At 37.9% G+C, this 25,332-nt stretch overlaps 1 pseudogene; it reads left to right on the forward strand.

Annotated features, from left to right (window-relative positions):
- The first annotated feature begins 15,065 nt into the window (after positions 1-15,065).
- Positions 15,066-22,407, forward strand: LOC114027006 (annotated as a pseudogene).
- Positions 22,408-25,332: the final 2,925 nt, after the last annotated feature.

Here is a 25,332-nt window from a genome sequence, read left to right on the forward strand (position 1 = left end):
ACTTTACATGAAATAAAAGTTTCATTATTGGGGAAAATTAACAGTTATAAAAAAAATTATTCACCATTGAATTTTGATGATTTGCCAGCAAACCATTAAAAAAATCCCATGAGACTGTTAATATAGGACACAAGTTTTCAGGTCATCTTAAAATAACAGATACTTGTCTTTAAGATAGCTATTTACCCATAGCCTATATAAAATACTGTTGTCTAATTTTGCTACATTTTAAATGACATTAAGAGGAAGAGTTAATATATTGGTTAGAATATCTACAAAATACTACTGTTGATACTTTGATATGGATGGTGCCTACTTGAGTTTCTTTCACTCTCTTAAAGAGTGCTTGCTAATGTTGGGAAGACGTTGAGACACCTGTCTAGGTCTTTTTAACATTTGTTTCTGAAGGAGGGTTGCATAGGAGGTCAAGAAGGCCTCAAGGCCGATTTTGGGTAATTTCTGTTCCCAGTGATAATAAGTCAAATGTAAGGCATGTTGTTTTTTTAATATCCTCTTTATTTTTAAATTTCAAATCTTAGAGCAGTTAGTAGTTTCTCTCAGAATTATCTGACGGACTATTTAAAAGGTGCTCTAAGACCACACTACTATTGGCCGTTTAAATCCAAGGAACCCAACAAGGTATTAATCTTATTTCTATGCACCAAAGAATGTCCCACTTTTGGAACTGTTTGTAGGTTGGAGTTACATAAGCTGATGCTCTGTACCTTGTTTGCAACCGTGGTTTGATCTTTTATTAATGTGGGATGTGTATAATCTGAAGAAAAATCATGTGGAGTTAAGGATTCTAGTGAAAAGAGCCCTGGACTATCTTTCTGGAGAGAATCTGAACAGTTAGGGGCCACTTTCTCTTGGACAGTATCTCACTCTAGGAGAGAGGTTATATGAGTACCCAAAGGCAGTCAGCAACCAAAGTGAAAGGGGATCATAGAACCAGAGAGAGGAGCAGGCATAGGAGTGGAGACTAAGCAAGGGGAGAACAGAGGATTGGACTGGTCCTCCCGTGGTAGAACCCAGAGGGATTCCCATCACATTACGCTGCTGCCACCTGATGTGGCCTTCTTGAACTGATATTTCAAAAAATGAGGTACCGCAAAAATTAGGGAGGATGGGGTAAGAGCTATGATGGCAATCACATGGAAACAGGATAGGAGAGAGAGCTCAAACCTAGTACCTGAGAAGTTTTTCCAACATGAAAGATGTGGTAAAGGAATAAATAAGGGAAAAGCCTATGGATCAGGAACAAGCCCTGGCTTTGGATTCAGGAAACCTGAATTTAACTTGTAACTTTGCCACAATATCTGTGTGATTTTCGTCACAATAAACTTCTATGGATCTCAGTTTTCTCATCTATAAAAAGAGGTCATTTCTAACTCAAAGCCTGTGATTATGTAATTGTCAAGAGTTACTGGAGGAAAGGGCAGCTAGGCGGCACAGTGGATAGAGTACCGGCCCTGGAGTCAGGAGGACCAGAGTTCAAATGTGACCTCAGACACATATTTACTAGCTGTGTGACCCTAGGCAAGTCACTTAACCCCAAAAGCCTCAAAAAAAAAGTTAGTGGAGGAAGAGGAAGGAAATTCACCCCATATAGCTGCTAAAATTAGCATTACAACAGGAAATAAAGTGAATCTGTAGGCTGGAAAATTAAATCTGAAAACACTTCCTACAGCTTTCAAATGAATGGGCCAGGAAAGTGAAATGCCTTCATTGTGGCTAGTGAAATGAGTATTCAACTTGAGGAGTGAATTTAAGCATCAATAAAAGTAATGGTTGATGATTATTTAGTATTGTGTGGTTTAAGGTAATCAATTTCATTACTTTATAGTTACTCTATGTAGATATGGAGGAATAATATTGCCTTGTATTTTAATAACACCTGTCCCTGAATAGCTCACATTTCATTCCCAGGAGAGCTATGAGGATTAATGAGAATACATAAAGTAATGGACACATGGGATTATACCTGCTTCCTTTTACTGGGATGTGAGGTAATTTGCCCAAGGTCATGCAGAGGTAGAGCCAAGAACAGAACCAGACACTCAGGCTTTCCTGCATTAGACTGCTTTGCTTTGCACATAAATATTGCTAATTAAGATTGCTGACCCTTACACAGTCATTCTGATTACTTTATCAGTATTCATGATGTTACCATATGATACACTAAAATACTACAGAAGAACTTGTGGTTTTATTTTGCTGAACGTGTGTGTGTGTGTGTGTATGTGTATGTGTGTTTTAATCATCCAAGGTTTGTATGAAAATCCTGTAAAACTAATTTTAGCCACCTCATGGAAATCTTTTTCTTTTAAAGTCATTTATTGCCATTCATAGGTCTTGAAAAAATATTTAGGTGTTGAATGAAGTATGAATGAAAATGAGAAAATCCTACCCTTAGAATTACATGTCATCATTCAAATAAAAACAGTGAATGTATGATAGTTGGGTTTTTTGTGTACATCAAGAGACAGTACATAAAAGGGCTAAAGAAGAATCAGATTTCATCATTCTGGGATCTTGACACTGCTAGGTGTTTACCTCCAAGGTAGTCAAATGTAGAAACCTCTTCATCATGAATAATCAGTCCAGTCATGGAATTTATACCTTGGAACTACCCTCTGATTAGATGACTCTTCCCAGAACCTTCATTTAAGGAGGCTGCTCAGGTTAGCCATGTCTTTTTCTCACTAGACTATACTCCAGATTTCTCTATCGTATCCCTGAGCTGAGTACCTTCATCATCTCCTCTCCTTCTTAAACTTCCTTTTATGTGTTGTCTCCCTCCATTAGAATGTCAACTCTGTTCAGGGTAGGGACTGCCTTTATTTGTATTTGTCTTTCCAATGCTTAGCACAGTGCTTGGCTTATTGTAAACACTCAGTAGATACTTGTTATTTTTGAAAGGAAGGTCCCACAAACATGATATATTCTTAGCATTTTTTGTTGTAATAGCAAAGAACTAGAAACAAAGTAGATTGATGGGGAAATGGCCAAACATTGTGGTATGTGAATGTAATGAAATATTGTTGTGCTGTGAAGAAGAATGAGGAGGAGGAGGAGGAGAAGAAGAAGCATGCATGGCAAGACTTACATGAACCAATGCAAAATAAAGTAAGCCAAACCAGGAAAAGTATACACAATAATTATAACAGTGTAAATGGAAACAAAACTGAATGCTGTGTGATCATAATGACCAAGCTTACACCCAAAGAAGGGATGAGAAAATGCATTTTGCTCCCTTCTTTGCAGAGGTGGACTGTGGGTACGGAATACTGCATCAACTGTTGGGGTTGGAAAACCTTCCAGCATCTTCATCTCTTCAGTAACACTAAAGAAGGGCGTATATGCTTCAATTCAGATACATCCATTCAGTATATATGTGGTGAGAAGCTGACTGGGAAGATGATCTTAGCCAGGGGAGTTTATGGTCTAGATTTTAGAGTAAAAATACATTTGTAGGGCAGCTAGGTGGCGCAGTGGATAGAGCTCTGGCCTTGGAGTCAGGAGGACCTGAGTTCAAATCCAGTCTCAGACACTTGACACTTACTAGCTGTGTGACCCTGGGCAAGTCACTTAACCCTGATTGCCTCACCAAAAAGCAAAAACAAAACAAAAAAATACATTTGTTAAATGGAGTGTTTTTTGGCAAAATCTGTGATTAGCTGTCTTCCTTTCATAGCAAAGAGCAACTCAAAACTATTATTTGAATTTCTGGCTAAAGTGAGGATGGTTCGATATGTGGATGAAATAATCCTAATGTCAGGTGATACTGAAATAGAGCCAGACCACAAATCAGAAGTGATCCTAATGGCACAGTGTACAAGGATGGGCAATTACATGTGATAAATTGCCAGGTGATTTTTAGAAAACTTGAAGTAGAAAAAGAAGAGGGTGGGTAAGCATGAACACTTGGAAAGGACACAAGCCTTTGCTTCATTACTCCATTAATTTCTGGTGTATGCTGTGCAACTCCTTTGCCTCCTTTAAGGCTTTACTAACAACACCTTTTAAAATATGTATCAGTTGTGGCCTTTTTTTTTTTTAAGAAAATGATGATAATGATGATGATGACAGCTAACTTTTATATGGTGCTTACTATGTGCCAGGCACTGTGTTAAGTCCTTTACAATTGCTATCTCTTATAATCTTTACAATATCCCTGGGAGGTGGTTGCTGTTATCATCCTCATTTTGCAGATGAGGAAACTGAGGCAAACAGCAGTTAAGTGGATTGCCTGGTGTCACACAGTCAGTGTCTGAGGCTGGATTTTGAACTCAGGTCTTCCTGGCTCCAGGCCCCAAGCTTTATCCACTGTATCATATAACTGCCCCTTATTTCTGTACAACACTGTTTTGCCACTGGACTTCAATGACTCTGGAGAAGAGAGTGAGGCTGACAGCTGTGCACAGCTCTGCCTCACTTAAATCCAACTGATTCAAGTCAAGATATCACCCTCATGAGGTCACTGGTCCTCTTCAAGAACAAAGGATGAACAATGACAATGAGACCATATAAAATGATGATAATGAGGAGGAGAAGCAGAAACCGGTAGCAGCATGATAAAGTGATTTGAATCCTACCTCTGACATATAATGGCTGTGTGACCTTGGGCAAGTCACTCAAATTTCCAGTACTCTGGGGAGCTAAGACGATAAATTGTAGAGAATGTACTGTGTCAATAAAAGTACATGTCCCATCCCTATCCCTCCATATTCATAATACTATTACCAATGGTGACAATATCCTATACTTTACAGTGTACAAGGTGCTTTCACATATAGTATATATTACATTTGTTCTTCACACTGTCCCTGTAAGTTAGGGTAAGCAAGTATTATTACCATTTTGCAGATGAAAGAAACTGATGCTTGTATTAAGTCACATTGCTAGTATATGGAAGAATAGAACCTTGACTCAAAGTCATCTGGCTCCACACTCAGTATTCTTTCCCTTATACTTGGAGGTAATTTTTTAAAGCATAGAGATTTATGTTTTTTAAATTTCAGCATATATAGCTTTAAATTATTTTAATTTGGATTACATGTTCAGCAGAGTAAATCTCTAAAAAGTCATTGAGAATTATTACTGTGGGAAGTCTGAAAATTAAACTATGACAAGGTCCAACTTTGTATAGAAAAATGTCTTTGATAGCCTTGACCACCACTGCAAAAGAATCAAAATTATAAATCAGTTGCTTTCCTCATTTAAAGCTTAATCACTCAAATAAATCATCCTAATGGAATCTTGGTTTGGTATGTTTAACTTTTGTCTATAAATATTAACCAACAACGTTCTTTGCACTGTGCTTTTTCCTCCCCATTCCTACTATGATGCCTCATCATGTCATAGAGGTGATGGAATTCTCCAAGACTTTGGTAGAGAAGGTTTTGAATACGGTTTTGGCAATAGATTTCATCTGTTCTCTTTGCGCCAGTCTAGCTAAGGAGAAAGAGGCTTATCTCCAATGAATTGGCCACTTTATGATGATTTCTTTGGTCACAGCAATCTATAAAACCAAAATACAAAATGGTTCTCAGTCTGGTGTACCAGAAATGTACTGGATCCAACCTGTAAGGACTCAGTAGAGCTGATTATTAAGTTTCCATTGTGAGCGTTTGCACCTCAGAAATCAGCAAACGCTACAAATCGTGGCTTGATTTATTGTTTTGTCGATTGTCTCAACTTTAAAAAGTGAAGGAGAAAGTGTTAATAATACAGATTAAACTTAAAAGTGTGTCATGTTTACATTTTTTCTTCGAGAGTTGGTTGTTAAACATTTACTAGCATACTCAGGGCTGTATCTCTCTTCTGTTCTTTATTAATGATGTTATAGTGGAAGAAATGGAAATAGAGGGTGCTAAAAATTCATTTTTACATGATACACAATATTAATTTTTGTGATGGAATGTGAAATACTTGTCTGGTGAGTGAGTAGACGTAAAATGAAATATCTGAATCATTATAATTTTCATACCCATGCTATTAATGAAACCATTAAAAAACGGAAATTTTAGCTAAATAAATGGAAGGATGGACCACAGATTGTGCTTGGGCAGTCAAATGATTTGATTTTATCATAGATGCAAAGTCAAGAAATGTAATTTTTATGGCACATTGGGTTATCTCATACTGAAGAACTTATGATTCTCATTTTCATGAAACTGATGAGAGCTTATTGCCAACATCTGTTATAAATGATGAAGTAGAGAAAGTCTAAAGAAAATAAATAAAATTCTAAATTAAATTATATTCAGTGATCTCGATTTAAAGGTAGGCATGAGGAAAGATGGCAAAAAAATGTGTTGGAAAATATGGTTCAAGGGTAAGGAACTAGAGAAGGCAAAAGTTTGTAGACTACACAGAGAAACGTCACCCTACTGAATATCCTATGCGTACATTCTCTGAGAAAAAGGGATTCCTTAGATGTGGTACATAATGAATTATATCACAAAAAAATGAAATAGAGTATATAATTTAAGAAATGACTAGACACTAATGTAGGAGTTATTTCTCAATTATCTTTCATACAACTTGTTAGAAAAATCAACAAAAAAGGGGAAAAGGATCTATTTGTACAAAAATATTTATAGCACTTTTTTTTTGGTGGCTAAGAATTGTAAATTGAGGGGATGCTTATCAGTTGGGGAATGGCTGAACAAGTTGTGGTATATGATTATGATGGAATATTATTGTGCTATAAGAAATGACAAGCAGGATGATTTCAGAAAAACCTGGAAAGACTTGAACTGATTCAGAGTGAGGTGAGCAGAACCAGAACATTGTACACAGTAACAGCAATATTGTACGATGAAGAACTGTGAATGACTTAGCTGTTCTCAGCAATACAATGATTCAAGACATTCCCAAAGGACTCATGATGAAACATGCTATCCATTTCCAGAGAAAGAACTGATATTGTCTGAAAACAGACTGAAGCATACTATTTTTCCCTTTCTTTTTTGTTTGAGTCTTCTTGTACAAAATGACTGATATTGATATGTTTTTATATGATTGTACATGTATATCAGGTTGCTTACCATCTTACAGAGAGGTAAGGGGAGAGAGGAAGAGTTAGAATTTGGAACTCAAAACTTAAAAAAAACCCCAAATCTTAAAAATTATTTTAACATGGAAAAATAAGATATTATTTTAAAAATGGACACATCTAAAATATTTATTAATATATTTAAAATAATAATAAACCCATTACATGTTAAAAAAAGAAAAACATTCAAAATAAATACCAAACTAGAAGACACTAAGAATGACAAGAAGGTAAAGCATCTCCAATCTGATCTGTTTTAAATAAGCTGTTGATGATTTATGTGGGCTTACTCTATATCCTGCTACTTTGTTGAAATTGTAAATTATTTCAATTAACTTTTTAGTTGAGTTGTAAGATTTTCCAAGGATATCATTATATCATCTGCAAAAAAAAAGTTAGTTTTATTATCTCATTCCCTATTCTGATTCCTTCTATTTCCTTTTCTTCTCATTACTATTGCTTGGATTTCCAATACAATATGGGAACAGGGGACATCCTTGTTTCACACCTGATCTTACTGGGAAGCCTTCTGGCTTATCCCCTTACAAATAATGCTTGCTGATGGTTTTAGGTAAATGCTTCTTATCAATTTAAGGAAAAGTGCATTTATGCCTATACTTTCAACTGTTTTTGATAGAAATGAGTATTGTACTTTATCAAATATTTTTTCTGCACCTATTGATATAAGTGTATGATTTTTGTTACTTTCATTATTGATGTAATCAATTATGTTAATAGTTTTTGTTATGTTAAACCATCCCCTGAATCCCTAGTATAAATCTTGCTTGGTCATAATGTATAATCTTTATAATATATTGTTGCAATCTTTTAGCTAGTACTTTATTTAGGATTTTTGCATCTATATTCATTAATGAAATTGGTCTATAATTTTCTTTCTCTGTTTTTACTCTTCCTACTTTAGGTATCAATATCATATTTATTTCATAAAGGGAGTTTGGTAGGACCCCTTCTTTGCCTATCATTCCAAATAACTTATTTAATATTAAAATTAATTGGTTTTTACATGTTTGATAGAATTCATTTGTAAATCCATTTGGTCCTGGTGCTTTTTTCTTAGGAAGCTCATTTATGACCTATTTTTTTTAAAACAGGTCTGTTTAGATATTCTAGTTCTTCTTCTGCTGATCTTAGTTTGTATTTTTGTAACTATTCTTCCATTTCACCTAAGTGGTTAAATTTATTGCCATATAATTGGGTAAAATAACTCCTTATAATTGCTTTGATTTCATCTTTAATGGTATATTCACCCTTTTCATTTTTGATTTTAGTAATCTGGCTTTCTTTCTTTTTAAAACATCATATTAACTAATGGCTTATCTATTTTATTATGGTTTTTTTTTATAATACCAACTCCTTGTTTTGTTTATTAATTCATTGGTTTTCTTATACTTAATTTTATTAATTTCATCTTTAATTTTTAGGATTTCCAATTTAGTATTGGGGATTTAAAATTTGTTCTTTTTCTAGTTTTTTTTTAATTGTGTACCCAATTCATTGGTCCTTAAGTACTTAGAAACATCAATTTTCCTCTGCTTATTGATTTTGCTGTATCCTATAGGTTTTGATATGTTGTTTCACTATTGTCATTTTCTTTAATGAAATTACTGATTGTTTCTATTATTTGTTCTTTAACACATACATTCTTTAAGATTAGGTTTGGTCTCCAATTAGTTTTTTCTATGTTTCCATGGTCCCTTGTTAAATGTGATTTTTATTGTGTTGTGTGGTCTGTGAAGGAAGCATTTAATATTTCTACTTTTAGCTATAAAACTTTTGTGCCTTAATATATGGTCAATCTTTGTAAAGGTACCATGTGCCATTGAGAAAAAGATGATTCCTTTCTATTTCCATTCAACTCTCTCCATTCAATCTATCATATCTAGCTTATCTAAAATTCTATTCACTTCCTTAACTTCTTTCTTATTTACTTTTTGGTTAGATTTATCTATTTCTGAGAAGGGAAGATTAAAGTCCCTCATTATAGTACTACTACCCATTTCCAACTGTAATTCATTTAACTTTAAAAAATTTAGATGCTAAAGTATTTGGTGCATATAAGTTTAGTATTGATATTGCATCATTATCTATGGTACCTTTTATCATAATGTAGTTTCCCTGTTTATCTCTTTTAATTAAATCTTTTTTAGCTTTGACTTTGGCTGATACCATGATTGCTACCCCTGCTTTTTTTTTTTGTATTGGTTGAGGCATAATACATTCTTCTCTAGCCCTTTATTTTAACTCTGTGTTTACCTCTCACTTTTAAATGTGTTTCTTGAAAGCAGCATATTGTCAGATTTTAATCTTTAATTCATTCCTCTATCCATTTCCGTTTTATGGGTGAATTCATCCCATTCACATTCCAAGTTGTAATTACTATTTATGTATTTCCCTCCATCCTATTTTTCCTCACTATTGTCCTTCTCAGCCTCTCTTTTTACCTTATCCCTTCTCTAGTTTACTTCTAACCACTACATCCCTAATCCACACCCTTTTGAAGAATTTATCTTTAATCCTCTCCCCTAACCCTCCTATTCCTTATTCTACCCATTCCTCTGAGTCCCTCCTTTTTTCTCTCTTCCTACCTTCCTAATCTTAATCCACAAACCCTTCTAAAAATCCCCTTTCATCCTGTTCCCTTACCCTCTTATTTCTTTATAAATTTAGAAGACTTTTATACCCTTCTACATGTATATGTTGTTCCCTCTTTAATCCAGCTCTGATGAGAGTAGGCCCTCCATCCCTACCTGTTTCCTCTGTATCAGTTCTTCCTCTCCTGCCTCTTTGTATGAGATAATTGCTCCTTTTTCCCTTTTCCTACATAATTTTGCTTTTTAGATTCACCCCATCATACTCAGCTCAGCCCCAACTTTTCTTTCAAACTACCCGAGTACCAAGGAGAGTTTTAAAAATACTGATAACATTTCCATGTATAAAAAGTAAAGTTTGACATTATTAAGTCCCTTGTAATTGGTCTTTGAAGTTTACCTCATATTTCTCCTGGATCTTACATATCAAATTTTCTGTTAAGTTCTGATCTTTCTGCAACAAAAACCTGGAAGTCTGTCAATTCATTTAATGTCCATTTTTCATTCAGGAGTATACTTAACTTTGCTGGGTAAGTTATTTTCAGTTGCAACCCCAGTCCTTTTGCTCTTTGATATATAGTTTTCTAAGACCTGTAGTCTTTTAGTGTAGCAGCTGCTAGGTCTTGTGTAATTTTGATTGTGGCTCTGCAGTATTTGAATGGTTTTTTTATTGTTGCTCATAATATTTTCTCTTTAACCTGGGGGTTTCAAAATTTTGCTATGATATTCCTGTAGGTTTTCATCCTGGGATCTCTTTCAGGTGGTGATCAGCAAATTTTTTCTATTTCTACTTTCCCCTCTTATTCTAATACTTCAGGGCAATCTTCTTTAATTATTTCTTGTAATATTGTATCAAGTTTCTCTTTTTAACCATAGCTTTCAGGTAGTACAATAATTCTTTTATTGTCTCTTCTTGATTTGTTCTCTAGATCAATTGTTTTCTTATGCGATGTTTCACATTCTCTTCAATTTTTTCATTCTTTTGATTTTTTTTATTATTTCTTGGTATCTTCTAATGTCATTCATTTCCCTTTGCCCAATTCTAATTTTCAAGCAGTTATTTTCTTTCTTAAGATTCTGGATCTCTTTCCCCAGTTGATTGACTTTCTTTTCATAATTTTCTTGGTTTTCTTGGATTGTCCTTATCTTTTTTTCTAATTTTTCCTCAATCTCTCTTGTTTGATTTTTAAAGTCCTTTTTAAGTTCTTGCAAGAACTCTTTTTTTTGGACATATGACAATTTGATGTTGCTCTTTGTGATAGAAAAGGTTTTTATTTACTTCAGTATCCTCTTCCTCTGAATAGAAACCCACGTTTTCTCTATCCCCATAGTAGCTATCTATGGTTGGGTTCTTTTTCCTTTGCTTACTCATTTTAAATTTATTTATTTATTTAATTTTTAGCAGCTTTTTGTTGTAATCACCTCTAGTCCTGGGGTGTGAGGAATGATGCTTCTGGCCTCAGGTCCTTCTTACTGTTATTTTCTGAATTTTGTCAAGGGGCCAACCTCAGCACCTCTCTCCCCTCCAAGCCACAGCTAGGGCCCCCAGCCACATTTTGCTGGAAATGCTTTTGCTCCCTGAGGACCCTCCAGTGGCTGTAACCTTCAGTTCTCCTCTTTGGCTTGGAACCAAAACCAGGAATTCAGCTCTCCTGTAAGTGCCCACAGAATCATCCTTGCCCCACTGCTTCTGCACTCATTAGGCATGTGCTGGTTCCTTCTCACCTTCAGCCAGAGTTCCTACCTCATTTTGGCAACATAGCTGGGCATGGCCTCCCTCAGCAGCAGAGGGTCCTTTAATCTTTCCCTGCTCATTTATCTGACCCCCCACCCTCTCATGTGAGGTGAGAATTCCAGTGGATGAGACTGAGACTACCTCCCCACCCAGCTGCCCCCAGGACTTGTCTGTTGTGTCAGCAGAGATAGCCTGGAGGTGTTTGCACTTCACTCAGGCCAAACCTTTGTCCCTGGAGTTTTTCCTCAGGTTTTCTCCAGTTGTCCCAGGAGAACCGCTGTTCTACCCCAACTCTTCTTTATTTTTGCCCACTCTATGTTCACCCTGAGGTGCTATCTTGTCTTGTTTGTGTAGGAAATCTGGAGAGCTTGGAATTTTCCAACCTTCTCCACCATCTTCCCCACTACTAGAAACCTGAAAGTAGTAGCAGCTCTCACTCTGGAAGTCCTACCTGACAGTGGGAGTTGGGATGAACCAAGAGGAGGGACTATACTTCATATGTAGTTTATATTTAAATTTCTAGGTATATGTTTTCCCCTAATAGAATATATTCACCTTGAGGACAGTAGCTATTTCATTTTTGTCTTTTGATCCTTAGTGCCTAACAGTGCCTTACACATTTTAGATGTTTGACAAATACTTGGTGAATTGAATGGAATAAGATAAGCTATAAATTCCTAAACTTAGCATTTAAAACCCTTCACCGTTTGGCTCCAATCTACCTTTCTAGATTTATTTCTTCTTACTCTCTTTTATGTACTCTGTATTCCAGCCAAACTGGCCTTCTTGTTCTTTCCTAAACTGGGCATTTCATTTTTTGCCTCTCTGCTTTTGTATATGCTGTCCTGTATGCCTGGAAAACATTGCGCCTTACACTCACCTCTTAGAATCCTTACCATCCTTCAAGATTCAACTCATGTGCGTATGCAAAGCCTTTCTCCAAAAGAGTTAAATTCTTAACTCTTTTTGTGTCATGAACCCCTTTGGGAGTCTGTGGACTCCTCAGAATAGATTTTTTAAAAATTCATAATAGAAGGAAATGCTAAATTTCAATTAGAGGTTAGTGAAATTAAAGATGTGATTTTTTTTTTTGCATCCTTTGCATAAACTTTGCATGCAAGTTTGTGGATGTCCTGAAATCTATTTGTGGACCACTTAGGGGCTCATGGACCCCAGGTTAAGATCTTCTACCCTAGCAATTACTGCTGTATTCTCTCCCCTTACGCTATCCTTTATTTACTTTTCTGTGGGCATGTTGCACATCTATCAACCGATTTCTGCCCTCCCCCCACCCCACCCAAAAGAATATAAGCTCCTGATGGTCAGGACTGCAATTTTGTCTTTGTATATTAGGCACCAAGAACATCTTGCATTTGTTAATTCAGCAAGCATTTTTTGCATACATTAGACACATGCTTGATCAATTTAATTGAATCACAAAAGAGAGTAAATTCCTATGTTACTGGATGACACTATTAGATATAAACAGTCATTCTATTCATTCTGTTTCTCCATATATTAGAACTCTCTGGGATAGAAAAACCATAAGCAGATGCCTTTTCAGGTAGCTAAGCTAGTTTAAGCGTTCTCTGATTCTTTGTTTCTCTTTTAAAAATTATTTATTTACATGTTTTTAGTTTTCAACATTCACTTTTATAAGATTCTGGCGTTCTAAAATTTCTCCCTCCTTTGCCTCCCCTTCCTAAAGACAGCATGCAATGTGATATAGTCTATGAATGTACAATCATATTAAACACATTTCCACAGTAGTTATATTGTGAAAGAAGAATCTGAACAAAAGGGAAAAACCACAAGAAAGAAAAAATTTTAAAAAAAGAGAGAGAAAATAGTATGCTTCAGTCTGCATTCAGACTCCATAGTTCTTTCTCTGACTGTGGGTAGCCATTTTCCATTGTGCATCTTTTGAAATTGTCTTAGATCATTGCATTGCTGAGAAGAGTTAAGTCTATCAAAGTTGGTCATGGAACAGTGTTGCTGTTACTGTGTGCAATGTTCTCCTGGTTTTGCTCACTTCACTCAGCATCAGTTCATGGAAGTCTTTCCAAGTTTTTCTGAAGTCCACCTGCTCATCATTTCTTATGGAACAAAAGTATTCCATTACATTCATATACCACAACTTGTTCACCCATTCCCCAGTTGATGGGCATCCCCTCAATTTCCAATCCTTGGCCACCACAAAAAGAGCTGCTATAAATATTTTTGTACATATGGGTCCTTTTCCCTTTTTTATGATCTCTTTGGGATACAGACCCAGTAGTGATATTGCTGGATCATAGTGTATGAACAGTTTTATAGCCCTTTGGCCATTGTTCCCAAAATTGCTCTCCAAAATTGTTGGATCAGTTCACAACTCCACCAACAATGCATTAGTGTTGCAATTTTTCCCCTCATCTTCTCCAACATTTATTATTTTCCTGTTTTGTCATGTTGGCCAATCTAACAGGTGTGATGTGGTACCTCAGAGTTATTTTGATTTACATTTCTCTAGTCAATAGTGATTTACAGCATCTTTTCATGTGACTATAGGTAACTTTAATTTCTTCCTCTGAAAATTGCCTATTCATATCCTCTGACCATTTATCAATTGGGGAATGACTTATATTCTTACAAATTTGACTCAGTTCTCTATATATTTTAGAAATGAGGCCTTTATCTTTCTGATTGCTTCTTAACATTCATGATGTTACTCTTCTTTTAAAAACCAAGTTGCCCAGGTATTAACAAATCACTTAATGGCTAATAAAGAAAATATGCTAACAGATCCCCTAACTGAGAAGATCATATGGAGCACTGATGGAATCTGCCGGGTCTTTAGTGTTGGATATTTCTGCTGTGGCTACTGAAGCAAAGGTTGCTGGGCAGCGTGATTCAAAGGATGGTCATATATGCAAATCAGATGTATTTTTGATCTTTCAAAATTGTTATCTTTTGTTTTTACATCACCTTCAATTCCAAATAAATCCCTTCTCTTTTTCCTATCCAGAAGACCATCCCATGCAATAAAGAATAAAAAAGAAAGAGTACAAAAGAAATAAAGAAATTATGCAAGACTAATCAACATGTCAGTTGTTTGTGACAGTCTTTACAATATTCCATACCCATCATCCTTCACCTTTGCAAAGAAGGAGTGTGTGTGGGCATTTCCTCAACTCTTGTCTTTGGTTATTATAATCACACTGTATTCAATTTCTTTTTTTTCTTTCCATTTATACTGTCAAAGTCATTGTATATACTATTTTTCTGGGCCTGCTTCATTATGCGTCAGTTCACATATTTCTTTCAATTCTTTGAATTCTTCACATTTGTCATTTCTTACATTGCTATTATATCCTGTTATGATTGTGCACCACAATTTGTTTAGCAAGGCCAAAACAGATGGGTTTTCACCTTGTTTTTTTGTTTTTTGCTAACAAAAAGTAGTGCTATGAATATTTTTGTTACATGGGAAATCATCCCCCCCATTTTTAACCTCCTTGGGATATATGCCTAGCAATGGGATCTCCATATGGGAACACACACACATACACACACACATTCCAATATACATATGGTTCCATTGGTCCAAGCCTGAAGTCATGAAGATTAGAACCTAGCTGTAATTCTGAGGTCACAGAATTCTTGGGGTGTCTGGACAAACATGGAGGCTGGTGGGAAGGAATCTGGGAGGAAGCTCACTCCAGATCCTCTGGTCAACGGGAGGCTGGTGCCTTTCTTTGCCTCCTGCTCCTTCTATTTCCTCCTCTGGCTGCCAGAAGACAAGCCCAGCTGGAACAGCACCCTGGTCAGATGGCTCTGCATCATCTGTCTGTCTCTCTTTGTCTACAACACTGCCCCATGGGGGCCCTTTGGCCAATTCATCTGGTTATGTCTCCTCTGCTCTGCCTTGGGGGACATTGTCTTCACCTGGCCCAACCAGTTCTTCTTTGGCATGGCAGCCTTTACCCTGACTCATCTCTTCTATCTCAAGGCCCTGGACTGGCTTCTGATCCACCAGGCCCTCCTGGAGTCTGTGGTAGCCGTCATTGTCCTCTATTTTGGGCTCCTGAAGCCTCACCTCCCTTCCCGCCTGAGTATTCCTATGCCTGTCTATGCAGCTGTCCTGGGTCTGAAGTTGTGGCTGAAGCTGGCCTGAGTGAGACCTGTGGCACTTGGCAGTCTGTTTTTCAGCAAGTCAGACGCTATCCTGGCCTGGGACACCTTCGTTCGGCCCTTGCCTTCAGGCCTTCTGATCATCATGCTGCCCAAGTCTTACTGGCTCTGTCAACAGTGGCAGGAGGGGCTGAACCATTGGCCTGGTCCTAGCAGACCAGTGACTTGGAGCTCGGCACTTGGCCTCTTCTCTAGGACCCCTCCTGCCTGCTCATCACTTTCTGGAGCTGCTGCCCACCCCTCTCCCCCAGTGCTTGTCTCCTAGTTAAACAGAAGATCTCCTAGGGTGGATCCTTTTCCCACCCTAACTCTGATTCTGAAACCCCCGGCCCACCCTTCCCCCACCCCTCCTTCTCCCCCCAGGAATTCACAATCCTTACCTTTCCCATGCTTTTCCTTCCTTACCTGCAACTGTTCCCCACTCCTACCCCCAGCTTTTCTTCTTACTCATGCTTTTCCTCATGCTTTTCTTCTTACCCATAATCCCTTTGGTTCCAATATAATCTCCCCCATGAGCCCATGAGCCCCTTGATTGAAATTTTTTCTCCCCATTACCCACAATTCTGATTCTTTTCTCTATTACCTACTATCCTACAGGTTTCAATGCTGCTTCTCCTCTCTCCATTACCCATTAAGTTCCTAGATATGATGCCTGTCCCTGCATTATGCATACCACCAGCACCTTCCCTTGACCCTTAGTAAAGTTGATATTGGAAACATGAAAAAATATATAATAATAAATATATATATATATAACATATATAACAGTCTATTAATTTTCACCTATAGAAATCCTTCTCTTATTTCATGTGCCACTTCCTCCATGAAGACTTCCTTGATCCCTGCAGTTGAAAGCATTCTCTCCTACCTCAGATTTTATTAGAGTGTGTTTGACATTTTAAGTGTAATTTCACATTGCTTTCTATAATAGTTGGGTCAGTTCGTAATGCCATCAAGTGTATTATTTTGCTTACCTTCCTGCAGCTCCTTCAATTGTCAAATGTATTTTCAAAGACAATTTTTTTGACTCTTCAAACAGTATTTTTCTCATTATCTGATTCCAGACTCTATTTTTTCTATTGCTTCCTTAACAGTTGCCAAAATATTTTTTCTTAGGAACTATTAATTATTTCTAAACTCTCCCTCTAGTATATCTTCTCAATTTAGTGCTCATATTTTTTCAGGTTTTGCTCCCTGGGAGGTGGCTGCTACTTCAGACTTAATGATACTTTTTGGGTCTGTGCTCCTAAAATTATAGCTCATGAGCCCCCACCAATGTGCTTACTTTTAGGAAGTAACCAGTGGACACAATTAGCTTAAAGCAAAGACATTTTCAAAGATGTCATGTTTGGAACATTGCCTATACAATAAAGCCAGGTTATATTCTTTCATAAACCCACAGTGTCAAGAGTGGGTACACACTTAGAGTGCTTTGGTAGTGTGACATAGATAAAGGAACATATATAGTCAAGACAAACAATGCAGCCAATACTGTAGGGCCCTGATGTCTTTTCTTTCTCCTGGGACCAGCGTTTCTATAAGTCAGATCTCTCAGCTGGGTCTCCTAGGTTTACTTTTCTGTACAATCTGATTGGACTGCCAGGACTAATTTTCTCTTGAATACATAGTTAGTCCTCTTATTGCCAGAGGTCAGCCTAAAACTGGATTACTAGCTTTTTATCTATTGCATCTGCAACAACAGTCTATTAATTTTCATCTATAGAAATCCTTCTCTTGTTTCATGTGCCACTTCCTCCATGAAGACCTCCTTGATCCCTCCAGTTGAAAGCATTCTCTCCTACCTCAGATTTTATTAGAGTACTTTCTCTTGCTTTTACCTCTTTCTGACTTTTTAAAAATTAATTAATTTATTTTTAGTTTTCAACATTCACTTCCACAAGATTTTGAGTTCCAAATTTTCTCCCCATCTTGTCTCTCCCTCCACCCCAAGATGGTATACATTCAGAATATCCCTTCCCCTAATCTGTACTCCCTTCTATCACCCTCCTCTTTCTCTTATCCCCTTCCCCTTCTATTTTTCTGTAGGGCAGTCAATATACATTGCCTGTATATCTTATTTCCTTGTTGCATGTGAAAACAATTTTTAACATTTGTTTTTAAAACTTTGGGCTCCAAATTTTTTCCCTTCCTCCCCACCCACCCTCACCAAGAAGGCAAGCAACTCGATACAGGTTTTACATGTGTAGTCATGCAAAACACTTCCATAGTAGTCATGTTGTAAAAAACTAACTATATTTCTCTTCATCCCATCCTGCCCCCCATTTATTCTATTCTCTCTTTTGACCCTGTCCCTCCTCAGAAGTGTTTGCTTCTGATTACCCCCTCCTCCAATCTGCCCTCCCTTCTATCATCCCTCCACTCTCTTATCTCTTTTCCCCCTATTTTCCTGTAGGGTAAAATAGATCTCCATACCCAATTGAGTGTCTATGTCATTCCCTCTAAGCCAAATCTGAATGAGAATAACATTCACTCATTCCCTCTCACCTTCTCCTGTTTCCCCTCCATTGTAAAAGCCTTTTCTTGTCTGTTTTATGTGAGATAATTTACCCCATTCTACCTTTTCCTTTCTCCTTCTCCCAGTATAATCTTCTCTCACCCCTTAGTTTTATTGTCCAGATATGACCCCTTCATCTTCAACTCACCCTGTGCCCTCTATCTATCTGTCTATCTATCTATCTATCTATCTATCTATCTATCTATCTATCTATCTATCTATCTATCTATCTATCTATCTATCTACATACATACATATAATTTTTTTCCCTCCGACTACCCAACCAACTACTGAAAAAGATCTCATGAGTTACAAGTATCATCTTTCCATGCAGGAATGTAAACAGTTCAACCTTAATAAGTCCCTTATGATTTCTCTTTCCTGTTACCTCTTCATGCTTCTCTTGAATCTTGTATTTGAAAGTCGAATTTTCTATTCTGCTCTGGTCTTTTCATCAAGAATGCTTGAAAGTCCTCTATTTCACTGAATATCTATTTTTTCCCCTGAAGGATTATACTCAGTTTTGCTGGGTAGGTGATTCTTGGTTGTAATCCTATCTCCTTTGCCTTCTGGAATATTATATTCCATACCCTGTGGTCCCTTAATGTGGAAGCTGCTGTATCTTGTGTTATCCTGATTGAGCTTCCACAATACTTGAATTGTTTCTTTCTGGCTGCTTGTAATATTTTCTCCTTGACCTGGGAACTCTGGAATTTGGCTACGATATTCCTAGGAGTTTTCCTTTGTGGATCTCTTTCAGGAGGTGATTTGTGGATTCTTTCCATTTTTATTTTACCCTCTGGTTCTAGAATATCAGGGCAATTTTCCTTGATAATTTCTTGAAAGATGATGTCTAGGGTCTTTTTTTTGATCATGACTTTCAGATAGTCCAATAATTTTTAAATTCTCTCTCCTGGATCTATTTTCCAGGTCAGTTGTTTTTCCAATGAGCTATTTCACATTGTCTTCTATTTTTTCATTCTTTTGGTTTTGTTTTACAATGTCTTAATTTCTCACAAAGTCACTAGCTTCCATTTAAGAATTATTTTCTTCAGTGAGCTTTTGGACTTTCTTTTCCATTGGACCAATTCTGCTTTTTAAGGCATTCTTCTCCTCATTGGCTTTTTGGACCTCTTTTGCCATTTGGGTTAGGCTATTTTTTAAGGTGTTATTTTCTTCAGTATTTTTTTGGCTCTCCTTCAGCAAGTTGTTGACTTGTTTTTCATGATTTTCTTGCATCACTCTCATTTCTCTTTCCAGTTTTTACACTACTTTTCTTACTTGCTTCTCAAAATCCTTTTTGAGCTCTTCCATGGCCTGGGACTGATTCATATTTTTCTTGGAGGCTTTGGATGTAGGAGCTTTGATTTTGTTGTCTTCTTCTGGTTGTATATTTTAATCTTCTTTGTAACCGAAGTAAGATTTTATGGTCTGACTTTTTTTGTGCAGTTTGTTTATGATGCCAGTCAATTACTTGAGTTTTAAACTCTTTGTTAAGGTAGGGGTCTGCTTCCAGTGTGGAGAATGTACTGTCTCAAGCTTTGGGAGTTTTGTGCAGCTGTTTTCAGAAATATTTCTAGAGACCTGTAAATTTTCAGTTCTTCCAAGGTGCTATGATCAAGGGCAAGGTTTTTACTCCTTTCCTGGCCTGTGCTCTGGTCTGTGAGTGACCACAAGCACTTTTTTCTGCCTTGGAACTGTGAGGAGGATTCCCTCTCTGCCACCATTACAAGCTGCACCATGCCAGGGCTCCTCCTTGCCCCAGGACCATTACCCAGAACTGTGACCCAGATCCAAGCATGGGCAAAGCAAGTTCCTGCCTCAGCACCCAGAGTGGTGGCACACTTCTATAATCCCTGCTAGTGGTGGGGCTAGGGCTAATGGATTGCTTCAGCTTAGGAGTTCTGAGCTGTGATAGGGCTAGAACTAATCAGGCATCCACAGTAAGTCTGTCACTAACATGATGAGCTCCCAGGAGCAGGGGGTCACCAAGATGCCTAAGAAGGAATGAACTGGTACAAGTTGGAAGGGAAGTGGGTTGAAGCTTTCATACTCATCAGTTATGGGATCAGACCCGAGAGTGGCCATTGCATTTTCAGCCTGAGCAAGATAGAGTGAGAAACCCATTCTCACTGACAGATATGAAAGAGAGAGAGAGAGAGAAACATATAAATGAACAAATAAACAAAAATTGCAAAGAAAAACATTGTCTTATATTGGTAGGAGAAATTCCATATCAAGATCTCTTTGCACTGATGGAATAACAGGTCTGGTTAAAAAAAAAAGTCAGCCCAAACCCCTCCAAATACCTATAAAAAATGGCTCTAAACAAATGCTGGAGCAGCAGAACCCACAATAAGACAGAGTGAAACACATTTCCAGCCCAAGACAACCTGGATGGTTGATGGGAAAGGTCTATTGCGCTAGTCTGGGAGAGGAAAGCAGTTCGTGGCATGCAGGCAAAGACTAAGCCTTAACGAACCCGGAGTAAGCCAAGATGATAGATTGATGGTTGGATAGATAAATAGATTTGTTGTTGTTGAGTTATATCTGACTCTTTGTGACCCCATTGGAGATTTTCTTGGTCGAGATACTGGAGTAGTTTGCCATTTCCTTCTGTAGCTCATGTTACAGATGAGGAATCTGAGGCAAATAGGGTTAAGAGACTTACCCAGGGTCACATAATTAATAAGTGTCTGAGGCTGGATTTGAATGCAAGTCCTCCTGACTTGCCCAGTACTCTATCCACTGGTACCACCTAGCTGCCTAGATAGATAGATAGTTAGACAGATAGATAGATAGCATAAATACTCTGGGGACACTGTCAGAGTGAAGATTAGATTTCAAAATTAGAAAATTAGGATCCCAGGATCAGAGCTGCAGAGCTGGTAGGGACCTCAGATCATCTAGTCCAATCCTTTCATTTTAAAACTGAGAAAACAGCTTACAGGAAGGTGAAGTGTAAGTCTACATAGGTAAAAAGTGTCAGAGATGGGATCTGAAGTCAGGTGCTTTCTCTCTCAAACCCTGGCTGTTTAAGTTGGTAAATAATAGCTCCTGCATTTTTGTAATATGCCACGGTTTCATAGAGATGGATGGGACCTTCACTATCCTCTAGAACAACCCTTTCATTTTACAGGTGAGGAAATTGAGAAGCTTAGGAAGATTAAAGTGATTCACCCAAGACTGTACAAAGAAAAAGCCAGAATTGGAACAGAAGTCTTCTTCACTTCCCTAGAGTTTCCCTGAAGGTGACAGTGGGGGTGCAGAGTGCTTCAGCTGACAATGGTTTGCATGAATCTCTCACCCCATCATGTTCATCATGGTTAATGATGGCTGGGATGGTAGGGGGAGTTCCCTTGAAGGCTGAAGTTATGCAGAATTAAGTGAATATCCCCCTCAGATCTTATTACGAATCTCTGGTCTTCATCCTGATTTTGCGAATGGATTTTCTAGATAATCAACCAGTCAACTGGAGTCCTGTTTTCTAGAAATTATTCTGTATGTCAAAACTTAATCTGTGAAGGAACTTTGCTAACATCCTTCCTTTTCTGTCCTGAGACAGGAAATAATTCTGTACCAGGGACACTACCCAACCATGGTCGAATACTCTACCATAAGCCAGGTTATATAGAGCTGTACAGGTCCTCTGACTCCTAGTTTAGTTCCTACTACTTCTGAATTATGCTCCCATTCAAGGGAATTATGAACTGTTCCTTCACTTATAGAGATGATGCTACTGATTTATTATATCAGAAGAAGAGCTTTATGCTGTTTTTCTAGTATTAATATTAGGTTGTGTGCATCCCTTTCCTTTCCTTGCCTTCCCTGACTTTCCCTTCCATGCTCTTCCCTGCCCTTAATTTCTCTGACCTGCTCCCATCTTCCTCTGACCAATCCCTTCCTTTCTCTTCCCTCTCACCCAGAGACTCACTAAAGTCGTGAGTCAGTTTAGACCACGCGTGAAATAGTTCTCCGTCCAAAGCTAACTGGCCTTCACAGGCATCCATATCATATTGTATCCTGTCATGACATTCCTGAGAAGTAGGGAGGGACCAGATTTTATCATTTTGAAGTGGGGGGGGGTGGTGATGGTGGTGAGGATAGTGGTGGTAGTGGAATGAGGGACAGGGAGATTAACTGATTTGCCCTCTTAATTATGTGGTGAGTTAGAGATGGAGCCAGGAATTGAATCCAGATTTCTGGTCTCCCAGATCTGTTTTAACCAATAGATCATACAGCATTCCTGTTGACTCCTTGTTTCCTGGATCTAAGGAGCACACACTTTGCTTTACGTGCACTTGATCAGATGTAAGTAGCTCTGAAACTGTTGACTCCATGTTTTCTAGACAACAATCTCACACTCAGAAAATGGCTGCTTAATTTGAGATTTTGTTAAAATATTTTCAGATACTTTTCAGTTCTTGTGACAGTTTGTCTTCAAATGTCAGAGGGCTTTGAATCCTAAAACTATTTGCCCATTTTCTTGTTTTCTAGTGCAACTTGTGTACAGACACCACTGTACAGAAGGTTACTGACAGTTTTCTCCTGACTTTAACTGCCATAAAAGTAATTAAACTGAAAAAGAAACTCTTTTTCACATTTTGGTGCTAGAAGGGACCGCAGGGTTTTTAGAGTTTTTAGCTTTTTTTATGTCATAGGCCTTTTTGGAAGTCTGATGAAACCTATGAACTGCATTTTAGAATAATGCATTTAACATAAAATAAAGTACATAAGATTATAAGGGAAAACCAATTACATTGGTTAATCCAGACATGAGAAAAAAAATGGAGTTCCTGGATCCGACATTAAGAACTGCTGCTCTAAAAGATTAAGTGTGAAATTATTTATGTATTAGAAATTCTAATTATATACAACAATCTTTAAATATAGAAAGCTTCAAGTATTTTGGTCCAGCATTTTCCCAATTCTTCTTTATTCCTGTGCATTTCCATGCCATCAGAACTCTCAGTCCCACATTTACAAGTTTTGCCAATGTATTCCCATCTCAAAAGTGTTTTATGGCTGAAGGCATTTGGCAGGGATAAATCTAGTTCAACCCTTTTGTTTTACAGATGAGGCAACTGAGGCATACCTAGTACAACAGCAGGATAGGGGCTAGAAGGTATTTTCCTGATGCCCAGGCTACTTGTCTTTTTGCTCCATCCTGCAATCTCATAACCACCGAACAAAATCTTTGACCCAATCTTAGAACAGGAAAGGAAGTGCAGAAGTCTTATACACAGCAGTGATGCTGTGGCAGATGCCTTGGATGAGATGTCAAAACAAGCTGAGTTCTGGTCTCATCTTTGCCTGCCATACTCATGTAGGCATGCTTCATCACCTTGGGCAAGCCATTTCATCTCTGTTCCCTTATCTGCAAGATGAGAGAATTGAACTTGGTCATTTTAAACATTCCTTCCGGTTCCAAAATTCCATGCAATTCTTTGTAACCAGAGGAGACTTTGAGAGTGATACTGTGAAAAGTTCTTTCCACACCACTAGGGGGCCTAATTTCCCACTGTTCATGGCAGAGTATAATGAAACCATTTTCAATAAGTGCAGTTATTTCCTTTTGAAGGGTGAGGGGAAAACATTTTTTCGAATCCAATGATAAAGCATAAAGCATAAAAAGGTCTCTGTAAACCCTGTATAAATGTAACTAGTAATTAAGCAACTGCAAGTAAAGCTTAAACATAGTTTCGCTCCTGAATGCCTCTTGTACAACTGCTAATTTCCTCCCCAAATTTTCCAGTGTTGTGGCCTAGGCTCAGATTTATTATTTCTTCAAAGCAGAGAGAGTGAGGATTCTTGCTTCCTCTCTATAAGGCCCAGTCTGAAAGTGTAGCACCCAATCTAGGGGGGGTGCTGGCACAAGCCTCTATCAGCTCAGTGTGAGCATTTATATCTTGGAAATTGGAAATGCTATAAATCAGGGCTTGATTTATTGTTTTGCTGGTTAAACCTGGGGTGGGGAACCTGTGGCCTCGAGGCTTCCTCATTTCCTTGATTTTAAACCAATCACCTTGACTTTCTTCCTCTACCTTACTACCCTTGTAGTTGCCAAACTTAGTGTGAATAGCCAATTGACTTTTGGTTGTGCCATTTCAGTCTTGTCTGACTCTTCATGATCCCATTTGGGATTTTTCTTGGCGGAGATACTGGAGTGCTTTGACACTTCCTTCTGCAGCTCATTTTACAGATGAGGAAACTGAGGCAAACAGGGTTAAGTGAATTGCCCAGGGTCACACAGTTAGTGTCTGAAGCTGAATTTGAACTTAGGTCTTCCTGACTCCAGGTCCAGCACTGCACCACCTAGCTGCCTCTCCAATTGACTTTAACCCCACTATAATTTCTTCTAATGGCCATAATGGCAGCTGAAGCAGGCACTGTGGAGTGCTTAGAGATTGGTCAGACATCGAAGATGCCAAGGTCATCCACTGCATCCCAAGTCATTAGTAGTCATCTTGACTTTTGTCTTGCCACTGGACTTCAGTGACTCAGAGAGAGAGAGAGAGAGAGTGAGGCTGATGACTTTGTACAACTGTACAATTCATGCACAAGTCAAGACACCATCTTGTGATGTCATCGATCCCCTTCAAAAGGAAAGGCAAACAATAAGCCCTACTACAACTCAGAACTCCTGAGCCGAAGAGATCCACCAGCCTCATCCCCCTGATTAGCAGGGATCACAGACGTGCCACCACATTCAGTCTGTATATGTCCTTTTTAAGTCACCCTAGGCCAAATCATGACCCCACTGGGCCATGGTACTTGTACCATTCTCCCTCTCCACCAACTCTTCCTTCTACCCCGAGCCTCCTACCTACTCCTCCCAGCTAGAAAAGTCATTACTTTGTGTTGAACTGATGCAGGCACCTACTTAGGCAGGCCTGCAGTGCCCCAGCTGTTTGGTGTAAAAGAAATTCAAATACTGGCTATAGGCAGCATATACTAAGGATAAACAGACTGATGAGATGTCAACAGAGCAAGCAATTAAGCAGAGTAGGTGCTAACAGGCAATAACTTTGACAGATTTGCCAGCAGATAAAAAGAAATATGTGTAGCTACTCCAAGATCATCTAAGGCTGACTGGGTTTTGTTTTAGTGTCCATTACCTAGTATTATTAGTACTTTTCCAATCACCTCCACATTTTTTGTGACATTATTTATGTTATCTTGGAGAGCAAAGCAAATTCAATTGATTTCAAGTTATCTTTAGAGCAGTTATACAAAAGGA

This window comes from Vombatus ursinus, unplaced genomic scaffold, assembly GCF_900497805.2.
Source record: "Vombatus ursinus unplaced genomic scaffold, bare-nosed wombat genome assembly UNPS02014848.1, whole genome shotgun sequence".
NCBI classification, from domain to species: Eukaryota; Metazoa; Chordata; class Mammalia; order Diprotodontia; family Vombatidae; genus Vombatus; species Vombatus ursinus.